The sequence below is a fragment of the Martes martes genome (genome assembly GCF_963455335.1).
Source record: "Martes martes genome assembly, chromosome: 8".
Lineage (NCBI taxonomy): Eukaryota > Metazoa > Chordata > Mammalia > Carnivora > Mustelidae > Martes > Martes martes.
Genome location: NC_137895.1, coordinates 68,112,786 through 68,124,869, shown reverse-complemented (window position 1 = coordinate 68,124,869; position 12,084 = coordinate 68,112,786). Strand labels below are relative to the sequence as shown.

The following is a 12,084-nucleotide window of genomic DNA, read 5'->3' as shown; positions in this document are numbered from 1 at the left end:
TTTCTTTCTAAGTGCTTGCTTAATGTAACCGTTTAATATGTCCCAATGTCATATTTGTCTGAGCTGTGTTCTACAGGGAAACATAGTGTCTATTAACACGGTTATGTTTGTTCTTTAACCTGTATGCATTTAACCATGGTTTTTTGGGGCAGCTCAAATTGGAGTGATAGATCTTCCATAAAAATACCTAAATTATTTAATGAATGCTTACCAAACTCTGCAGTTGCCCTGAAAACAACTCTGATGTGTGGGTTAAGTGTTAGCTAGGGAAAGAAGACCCTATCCAAGGAACCCGTGGATAACTTGTCTAGCAAAGTTTATGGAATGCGTTTTTCAAACTTGTCTAAACAAAGATGATTGTTTGGCTATTTAAAAAATAATTGATCATACCCTTTGTCTTATCCTTCTCCTTTGTTACTCTTCTGATTGCCTGTGTGACATTTAACAACAAATCAGACATAAGGATGCATTTCAGTTTTGGCAGCAGAATTGCTGTCAATTGCTTTGGATCAGTTGATTAGGCCAGAAGGGGGAGGTGCAATAAAGAATGTGAACACTTAAGAGAAGCAGCATGTGTTATGTGAACTAACCTGGGATGGAAGTCTGGTAGAAAAAAGCAGGATCTTTCGAATCAGATACTCCTGAGTTCAAATCAGGGCTGTACCTTTTACTAACCATGTGATCCTGGAAAGGTACTGAATCTTTTTGAGATCTTAGTGTCTTCATCTGCAAAATGGGGACTGTCAGGATTTACCTTCACAGAGTAGTGGATAGCTTCTAATTATGCATAAGGTGTTGCCTGGCACTTACTTTCCAAGTATCTACTATAACTTCTTTAAAAGGCAAGAACTTGGTTCAGATCAGGTCACCTAATCTTTCTAAGCCTCAGGTTTGTCATCTGTCTAATGGGAATTTCAACATATTAACATGAAAGGGCTCAAAAATTTGCGGTCATATGGAGGTATAATAGCTTATTTCACAAAGGCCTCCTGAATATCCACCAGAATATGAACTCTACTGTAGCTTTTTTTCAGGTCTTTTTGGTGCTTCCAAAATATTCACTTGGTATTACTGTTACTACATATTAGTTATGTCACACAATATTGCAGAATTACTGGAAAGAAACCCATATCTTATTCACATTTATAATTCCTACTATATTTTAAATATATTAAGGATTTGGTAAATGGTTATTATATAAATAATTATTTTTTGTTATTATCATTGCCCTCAGCTTTGCAAACTAATAACAGCCACTAGCATCATAATGGATTTATTTCTACCTTTATTATTTCTGTAATCATTTTATTGTTTAAACATTTTATGTGGAATATGTAAAACCTAAGATACCTTTTTTACTAGCATTGCATATTTAGTACAACTGAATCATATTCACAGATGTAGGATGGCTGTGAGTTTTGGTGTAAAAAAAAAAAAACTCTGAATGTTCCTACCTTTTATTAGAAAAACTAAAAATTCAGGAGAATTTCAAATTTGCATAATATTTATGGTCTTAATTTATTTTATGTATACAAAGAGATATCACTTATGAAAATGTGCTGTTGCATTCTATTTATAGTTGAATATTTATTTATAGTTGAATATTTAGAGGAATTTTCTCTTTCTGATAAAAAAGAAATGCACTGTTTTAACTTTTCAGGCATCTTGAAGACGTAGAGGAAAGAGTAATTCCTCCAAACCTTTAGACTTTCTTATATGACCTATAAGACTTGAATAACTAGAGCAATAAGCGCTTTTCTGATTTCTACAATGATAAAAATGCCACTGTTGTCCATTGATTATCCAGCTTGTGGGCCTAGTTTAGAGAAAGGGAATATACCAAAGAATTAATCAGCAGTCACGAAGAGATACCTATAAGCAAATGAAGGGCTTGCATGCTTTATTTCGTTTATTTAAAAAAAAAAAAGGAAAGGAAAGAAAGGAAAAAGGCAGTATCTCTTGAAAACTGGAATGTATTTTGCTCTTTAGTTCTTAATCTATTTTGGTTTGGTTCCGTGTATAGGAATTGCAGTAACCTGATACTGTGTTCATTTGCATCAATAGCTTCTATTTGCATTCTTATAAACTGATTTAAATAACGGCTGCGTATGTGGCAATAGATCTATATTAGTTATCTATTGCTGCATAACAAATTGCCCTGAACCTAGGGACTTAAAACAATACATGTTTTGTTTTGTTTTGTTTTATCTCACCTAATTTCTTTGGATCAGGAATCCAGGAATGTCCTAGGTGGGTGGCTGTAGCTCAGAATCTTACATAAAATTGAAGTCCACATGTCATCCCGTGTTATAAGTTGTCTCTGTGAAGGCTTGACTAGGACTGAAAGATCCACTTCCAAGATAGTTTGCTCACATGCCTGGCAAATTTGAACTGGTTGTTGGCAGGAGGCCTGTTTCTTACCATGTGGACCGCTCCATAGGGCCGATTGACTATCTGTAATGTGAGCAAATGATCAGAGAGCAGGATAGAAGTTGCATTGTCTTTTATGACCTAGCCTGGAAGTCACACATCATTTCCCTGATAATCCTGCTGGCTGTACAAGTTAACTGTGCTCATAATGGGAGGAGAATACACTAGGGTACAAAGACCAGGAGTTAAGGATCTTTGGGGGCTATCTTGGAGGCTGGCTACCAAACTAGAATGTCTAATCTAATATGTGCAAGTGTCCAGTGAATGTTCAGATAACCTAAATTTTAATTTTATCAAAAGTAATGTAATTATTGGAATATAGAGATTTTTCATTTTTACATCTTTTATCCCAAATTGCACATGTTGACATACATTGGTTATTGGTCCATTTCAGTTGCATATAGATAGCAGTGCAAAATGTCTCTGTCCTCAAGGAAAGGCAAATATTTCATTGTAATTATATCAAGTATTACAACAGGGGTACGTACTAAAGATGATGAGGTCAGTTGTTGAAGAACATGAGCTCTGAAGTCAGTTTGCCTCAGTTCAATTTCTGGCTCCTTTATTTATTAGCTATATGACGTTGGATCATTTATTTTACCTTTCTGGTCTTTATTCTGATTATTCCCTTTTTATAGCTTACCTTCCTCGTAGGGTTGTGGGGATTTAGGAAACAGTACCCAAGAGTACTATTAGCCAGCCACTTGAGATTTCCTGGAATGAATCAGTTTGGATGAGGGAAGGTTTCCAGGGAATGTGAGACATTTGAGTCATCTCTTGAAGGGTAAGTTGGAGTTTGGTCAGTACAGAAAGTTGGTGGAACCTGGGCATGAGATGCTAGCATGAAGTAGCGCTAGAAGCTGAGGATCTGAGCAGTGGGGTTGAGGCTGGGGCATGTCATGTGGTAGCTTCAAGGGAATGACAAGAAAGAAGTTTAGAAAGTGGCATGCAAGGATGGTGAAGAGTCTCAGGTGGAGCCCCAGGACCTTGTAAATTTTCTGAGATGATCTTAAATCACAAATTTCTTACTGTCTTCATGACCACCCTCACAACTGCTAGATCTTATATCCATATTTGTGGTTAGGAAAATATTGTCACTACAGTTAGAGGCAAAACAAAAGAAGTTTGGACTTTTTTTTTTTTTTTTTAAACCATAGAATGATAGGATTTGCTCTTTTTTGTGTATATATTGTTTTTTTAAGTGTTTTGGGCAGTGGGTTGAATAGTTAGGATGGTTATAGTAATCAGTAGGGAGAGGACTAAGCTTCACAGGAGGCTAGAGAGGTGAGTACAAGTATACAAGAGCCTGAGACCTTTGCTTCTTGTCTGTTCTGGCATTTCCCACAGGCATCCGAAGCATGTTCCCAGGACCCTGGCAAGACTAGAACACTTCCCATCCTATTCCAGAGAACCTTGACTTATCCAGAATTTTGTAATTATAAAAATCTAAAAAGGAGAGTTTAATGTTAGCATATATGTAAGTATCATTTTAAATTATGCGTGAGAAAATAGGCACAATAACCTTGGCCTTTAAATGTCTGGCTCTAGTATTAATAACCTTATTTTATGAATAAGAAGATAATGATTATATCAATTTTAGACACTCCTTATCAACTGCCCCCTTCCCACATTCAAAAGATTTTTTTTTAAACAAAACTGAAAAGAAAGATGAGGATTTAAAGAAGAAAAGACAGATAAAAAATGAGATTTTTGATTTAGATAATTAAGAATCCGTTTGCCAGAGAGAGCTGGATTCCAGGTGGCTTCTCGGCCCAAGGGTGGTAATTAGGGTGCTTAGTCTATATAGCCTTTCTCACGTAGTTTTTAATTCATCTTCCAATACTCTCCCTGAGCGGGGCTGACTCTTCATGGCTTTTTGGATGACATGCTCTATGGACAGACTCTTTTACCAAGACACATACGCCTCAAATGTGTGTCTTTTCTTTAGCTTCTTTAGGAGATAGGTAGGTCTAGTTGAAGCCAGAAGTCTCTAACCCATCTGACATAAAATGATGAAACAGGAATGCTGTGGTACCTAGTTCACTTAAAGCTTATTTGTTTTCATGAGAAAGAATGTTAATGTGAGTGCTGCCCTCTTTTTCTTTTAAAACTTGGAAGCATGCACTAATGCACCTTTGCACTGCAGCTGTAACACTATGTAAAAAATAATCCAGAAATGGATAGTAGTTTTATATACCTATTAAGTTACATGAAATGTTAGTCTAATAATCAGACTGAGCGACAATGTCTCCATTCAGGATTATAGTAGCCTTGCAGAGAGAGCCCAGCTATGGAAGGGAAATTTTGGAGTAACTTACCCCATCCTCAGCTGTGTTTGAAATTTAGATATTTTCTGATAGCTTACATCACATTTGGGTTCTTTCTCTCTACACTATTTCTAATTTGATATTTTTTATTATTTCATAACTAAGATTTTAAGGATTGTAACTTTCTTTAACTTTCTGTAACTTTCTATTCATAATAAAAGTAATTTAGTGTCTGTGTGTGCAAAAAAATAGTTGATAGAAGATGGTCTTGTGGGGCGCCTGGGTGGCTCAGCGGGTTAAAGCCTCTGCCTTTGGCTCAGGTCATGATCCCAGGGTCCTGGGATCGAGCCCCGCATCGGGCTCTCTGCTCGGCAGGGAGCCTGCTTCCTCCTCTCTCTCTGCCTGCCTCTCTGCCTACTTGTGATTTCTGTCTGTCAAATAAATAAAAAATAAAAATAAAATCTTTAAAAAAAAAAAAGAAGATGGTCTTGTTACTAAAGTAAACCTTTCTATAAATAAATGCAGAAACATCTGTTAAGGGCATAGTCTGAATGTGGCAGACATCTGAATTGCGTCAATTCCTGCCTTGTGGCCAAGATGTCTTTCTTAGGCTTTCTTTATAACTAATGGCAGAGTTTCACATTCTCACAGCATTAGGCAATAGAATGGTCAAAAGAACTGATGCCAAGTTACTCTCTTTCTTGGGTTAGCTAGTGGTAATAATTTATACTCACCAAAGAAAAATGTGGCATTTTTTTGTTTTTATTTTTGAAGACTGAAAACCTGAGATGTCTCCTTCAACGTCACTTTTCAGCCCTGGCTTTAGGCAGTTTTCCAAATGTCTAATTGCTAAACTGCTTTCAAGAAATTATTGTGGTATTACCGGAAGCTTTGGTCAGGAGAAAAAGGCAGCACACAGTCTTTCCTAGAGCACCATGGGCCCCTCAAATGACCTTTTTCAGAAACAACCGAGATTCTCTTTTCAGTGGCAGAAAAATGCTAATTGAAACTAAACAGAAAACAAACTCACCCCACAAGTATTGTAGTCCAGAGGAGTAAGGGAGAAGGTCAGAGAGGGGATGAAAAATTCTTCTTGGGAAAACTTTTGAAGCTAAAGCTTATTTATTTGGTCTTTGATGTTTATGAGTTAAAATGGGTGGTTTAGCATTTTTAAGATAAAAATTAGCCAGGACTGTAAGAACACTGTGTACCTTTTCAGGTGCCTGTGTACCTCTTCCTAGAATACCTGTCTGGTGCTCTGCTCTTCCTCAAGACTACCTCAGCACTCCTCCCACTTGGGGACTCCAGCGCCGTAAGGTGAGTCTGCAAAGTTGTACTCCTTGCATATATCCTAGAAGAGTATCGTTTAAAGTGACGTTTTAAAAACAACTGTTCAAAATTTGGGGAGACTTTTGGAGGTTATGTTCACTGGTGAACTCTCAAGAATCATCATTTGTAAGCCCTATATTTAGATAAGTATAAAGTTTAATTAGCAATAGTGTGTTTTGCCAGTGTAATATAAGCCCTAGGTTCAGATTTGGGTTGACACTAATAGCTTTATGAAACATGCTCTTTAGATTTCAAGTTTGAAGTCTGAAGCAAATTTTTGCAAATTAGTATGTCACCACTCTTAGGTTTCCCGAGCATTATTCTACTCATGCTTTAAAATGGCAGCCTCTTTTTTTATTAATTGATTGATCGATTAAGTTTTTATTTTAATTCCAGCTAGTTAGCATACAGTGTTATATTAGTTTCTGGGGTACAATATAGAAATTCAACACTTCCATGCATCACCCTGTGCTCTTCAAAACAAGGGTACTCCTTAATCCCTATCACCTATTCAACCCATCTCCACCCCTCTCCCCTTTGGTAACCATCAGTTTATTCTCTGTAGTTAGAGTGTGTTTCTTGCTTTGTCTCTCTCTCTCTCTCTTATTTTTTTCCCTTTGCTTGTTTTGTTTCTTAAATTCCACATACGAGTGAAATCAGATGGTATTTATCTTTTTCTGACTTACTCACTTAGCATTATATTCACTAGCTCCATCTACACTGTTGCAAATGGCAAGATTTCATTCTTTTTTATGGCTGAATAATATTCTCTTATATTCAGATACATACACACACACACACTCTCCACATCTTCTTTGGATAAATCAGTCAATGGATAGCAGCCTCTTTTAAAGCAGAAAAGTATTTCTAACAGTGAGGGTTAGAAGGTCTTTATAAGTCTGAAATAGCTTATAGTTTGAGCTTCCGTCCTGCAAGTAGTGTAATTGGCTTCATTAAGTAAAGAGGGTCACAAAGTCTCTTGAGGTGGGAGTATACAACTAAATTAATTTTCACTTGCTTTTTGTATGCTTGATGTATATATCCTCTCTTGAACATTAAAGTGACTCATTGGTCTCAGAAGGGAAAATAATTTGATCTTGTTTGTAGTATGTGAATCACTTGTGAATAAACTGTTCACATTTTGCAGGTGAATAAGCTCTTTAAGGGCACCAATGCTATCTTGTAAATTCCTTAGTCCCTCATTTGCAGAAAAGTTATGTGCTTGCATTTGCTTCAGTGATGATTTTTGAAGGTCTTACATAAATTGACTCCCCCCTGAAATAAAGAGTATAACCTTAGAGCCATGTAGTAATTGCTAAACTATGTGGAGGGAAATATATTCATAAAACCCCAAGTCCTTATCCTTACTGGTTCAGTTTTCTTCCTGTAGACTCTGTTGAATTGCTTGTGGCATTAGCAAAATCCATGACTAGAAGACCCCAAGTGTTGAATAAAAGATAGTCTGATTCTAATAGAGCGGTTTTGTTATATCCATGTAAGAGCTGAATAATGCTAGTTAAGGCCTGCTATTTGTTATATAGTCTAAAGAAGAAAAGTATAAGGAACAAAATATATTATGTAGTCCCACTTACTATAGTCTCTCCATAATTGTGTCATCGCCTAAATTTTAGATTTAGCTTTTATCACTGATAAAGCTATTCTATAAATCTTTCTTTTCTTTACGTAAATTATTTTCTATTTGGGAGGATTTATCTAAAAGTTACACCAAGAGGAACTGTGATTCCGATTTAATATTTAGAGACTGTGTACACTTGGGTTTGAATGTTTCAGTTATTTTGTTTCTTTTATAACATTGTTAGTTACCCCTCATACAGGTTGGAGATGTAGGAGTTGCTTGAAGTTTGCTACTAAAGAGTTAATTTTTTGGCTATTTCTTCTCAAATGTTTTGTATGCTAAAAATTAACAGCCTTTGATTCTTCAAGTGCATAGAGACTCCCTTAGCTACTGCCTTGCCTTCCTTTTTTAAATGGATTTTTGCCTGTTTTAAATAAATAAATGGTTCCTGGATGTGGTAGAGGTGTACATAAAACTGGTTTGCTCTTGCTGACTACCGAAGTGATCCAGTTTACTCATTGAAAGAGGATGTGTGAGTTCCCTAAACCTTTTTGAATGAAGCCTCTAATTTCAGTTATGTTGACTTTGATACCAACAAAACCAGCTTTGAATTCTCACTGTTGCTACACTGTAAAACCACCTTAACTTTTTTTTTATGTAGCAGCTTTAAATTTTTAATGTATTACAATCAGAATATTTCTACTAAATTATATTTTCTCTACAATGATGCAGTTTTTCCTAAGCCATTATTCTTTTAGGGAATGATAGCAAATAAGTCACATTTTATTTATCACAAGGCATCTTTTCCTTGGTTTGTAAATTTGAGGCTGTGTGAGAACAAAGTTTAAAGCTCCTATTTTACATTAAAAAAATTACATAAAACAATATAAGATTTTGCAGATTATTTATTTTATTTGCTTCTCTCTCTGTTTGGAATAGGACTGCATTCTTCTCCCATCCCGCTTTTCTGGTACCTTCCTGTAAAAGGCATTAATAGAGGGAAAAGAATGATAAATAGGACTTAGCCCTATAATCTTCTTTCAAAACTGCCTTGTAAGTAATTTCCCATAGTTTCTGTAATGAAGCTTATGATGGTAGTATGTTGTGCTCCTGGTAGTGGGGAGTAGTTTCAGAATACTCTCAACATTTTATATTTTAAGCTGTGTGTGTGTGTGTGTGTGTGTGTGTGTGTATTTGAGTTTTCAGGTTAGGTTTTCTGCCCCATGTAGATTTAGTGGAATTTATTTTTTATATGCTTATACTTGGTTTTAATGGTTTAGATGGGGGCATTTCTGAATAAAACTTGTAAAAAGATTTTTATTGTTGTTACAGGTAATTCATACACACAGATTTTAGGAGGCTCAAAATGATCTTTTGGCAGAAAAACTTCGTAGAAGAAGGGGGGACATTTTCTGTAATTTAAGTTGTCATAGTAACCTGCATCAAACCCATACTTGGAATCCAGGCCTGAAGAATTTCAGTGACAATAAACATTCCAGTTGCATTCATCTTTTTTTCCTCCTCTGAGAAAGGAGCCATCAATTGTGATCTAATTACTTCATTTCTGTTTTTAGAAGATGAGTAGCAGCTTGCATTTTTTTGGCACTTTGCAATTTCCCTGGCAGAGTAAAAATGAAAAGTTAGCTGTTTATATTTGAACTTGGCATTTTCTGATAATGTATCTCAAACTGTTTCAGATGACAAGATAGGTTCACTATAAAGATTACTTATTAAAATATGAAAAAAATAGAATTTGATAATGATTTAAAGCATTGCCACATATATTTGCTAACTTGCAAGTTTTAATATTAAAAGTATTGGAATCTGGTTTTTATGGAACTCTGATCTGGGAATGTTAGGGTTTTTCCCAGTATCAGATTGTTAATATATTTATTTTCTGACATCTTGTACTTAAGCATGAATGTACTTAAAAAGGATGACATATCATTTTTATTAGCAGAATAAGTGTACTTTGAGGAATTTGTATCCAGGCATTTTTTAGATATGCTTTCTTTCACAAAGGACAATAGAATGATGTTTCTAAAGACAAAGTTTTTTTAGGGTTTGCTTCACTCTTGCTTTTTGCAGGATACTGATTACTAATCAAGGGAATTTGGAGTTCAAAACATTCTCCTTCAGCAAGGAACATTAGGAGAAATCAGAAGATAAAGGTGTGTGTGTCCTTTCATTTTAGGGAACTTGGAAAATAAATTGGAAGAGTTTGTGACTAGTCTAATAAAAATAATATACAAAATTAGCAGTTACTGGATATAACTATAGCTATCTGTAGATAAAAATGATAAAATTCTTGTCAAAAATTTTCCACATGTATTTGAGAATCTTAAATGGATAATTTTTTAAAAAACATAAAATTTGAATTTTAAAAAGTACAAGGTAAATGTAGAAAACCTAGATAGTCCATTTGCTGGGGAACTGTGAAGAAAAATGTAATCACCTATTATCTAATGGTTTAGAGATACTTACTATAAATATTTTATGGGAAGTATCTGCAATTTTTTAAACAAATTAGGAATCAAGCTGTCAAATAGCCAAAATACTAATCACTAGAATTTTATCTCCTTTTAGAATTAGCAGCATACCTACTGTCATCACTACTAAAGTAACTCTGAAATATCTAGCCAATGTATTAAGAACAGAAAGAGAGAACTATTGGAAAAGACAAAATTATTTGTGGATAATAAAAAATGTCCAAGATACCCAAACTAATATAATAAAATTCCATTGTAATATAAATATCATGATTTGTATACTAGTAGTAATCATTTCAAAAATAGGAAAAAAGAGACCATTAATAATAACAACAAAAATTTATGCCAAAGATTAAACTCTGTAAGAAATGTGAATGACCCATGGGCAGGAAATTATTAAACTTCATACAGACCTAAAGACTTGTTCAGTTTTAGTACTTAACAAAGGAATATCATATTTGGTATGTCATATCATTAAAGATTCAAAAACATGTACATGAGACATATATGAGTGGTACCATATTATGTTAAAGATGACCTGGACTAAAGTAATTCCTGTGTTGGCTGTGGGAGAAGATAGATTAAAATGCTCGTATAATGCAACTACAGGGCAGACAGTGTTGCAGCCGGTAATGGAATCTGTCGACCTGCCTACCTACCTATCTATATACCTGTTTATTTATAGATAATTTTTTTTTTACTATTTAATGAAATGGAAAATGAGAGTAACCTAAAAAGTAACAATGTCAGGACACAATATAAATTATAACCTCGTATTTTTAAGTGTGCTTGCATAGAAAATAAACAAGGCAATATACAAAGTGTTATTGATGATTATCTGCAAGTGGTAGAACTAAGAGAAAATAATAATAACTTATTATTATCAAATTATTATTACAGATTCTCTAAAAAATATTTATAAACAGAAATTTGAAAATAGATTCAGTTTTCTAAAAACTCTAAGTTTGATCAGATGCCAAAGATTTCATTATCTCTTGAAAAAAATTATTGTAAAAACATATTTATTAAGATGGATTATATACAGAATTAAATAATGGGGGGATCATCAGAGTCTCTGATTAGGGCTGAAGAGACTGCACTCCCCAGCTGCCATTCATATTTGACTGTGGTATATACCTGTGCATCTGGTAATTATGCCTCCTGGGAGTGTGGGGCCCAACAACATCCCTGAGAATGATAAAGAACAACATGTTCCTATGTTCAGCAGTTTAGATGTTCAAATATTGATTGTCAATGACATTGAATCAAATTTACTAAAGTCTTTATGGATTAAGTGGGAGAATTAGGGCACTTATTTTAATTCTGCAGCCGTTTTATTATTTACCCCTCTCTCCCCTTTCCCATTGACTCTCCTGTTCTGTTTACAACAATTATACCTGGGCAAGAAACTTAATAATTTTTAAGAAATGTACCCAGTGTGGAATGCTGTGCCTCTGAAGCCTTAAGTGTTAACTTTGTTAACTTTTTTTGTGCTATTCTTCCTGAACACCGCTTTTAACAGTGGACTTGTTTTGTCCAGTAATTATAGATTTGCAGGTACCACCACTCCTTTGTGACTAAGGAAGAACTTTGGTCTCTCTGGCATGTAAGACCCTGAAAAGGTCCTGGCACAGCCTTGAACCTGTCTCATCACAGGGCACATATCCCTGAGGTGAGAGTGGTGAGGCAGTTTCCCGCCACAGGAAGCATGCTCTTTAAAGAATTGCAGTTAATGGGGCACCATTAACCTGCAGTTAATGGGTGGCTCAGTGGGTTAAAGCCTCTGCCTTCGGCTCGGGTCATGATCTCAGGGTCCTGGGATCGAGCCCCACATCGGGCTCTCTGTTCGGCGGGGAGCCTGCTTCCCCCCCTCTCTGCCTGCCTCTCTGCCTACTTGTGATCTCTTTCTCTGTCAAATAAATAAATAAAATCTTTAAAAAAAAAAAAAAGAATTGCAGTTAATGACAGATGAACCACTTTTAAGTTTAAATAA

At 35.2% G+C, this 12,084-nt stretch overlaps 1 protein-coding gene across 1 annotated transcript in view; it reads left to right on the top strand.

The window, feature by feature from the left end:
* RASSF8 (Ras association domain family member 8) overlaps positions 1-12,084 on the top strand; it is a 127,233-nt gene that overhangs the window by 40,221 nt on the left and 74,928 nt on the right. Inside the window, exon 2 of the mRNA XM_080811708.1 lies at positions 5,917-6,014. The gene's annotated coding sequence lies outside the window, so the exon portion shown is untranslated. The remainder of the gene's footprint in view (positions 1-5,916; positions 6,015-12,084) is intronic.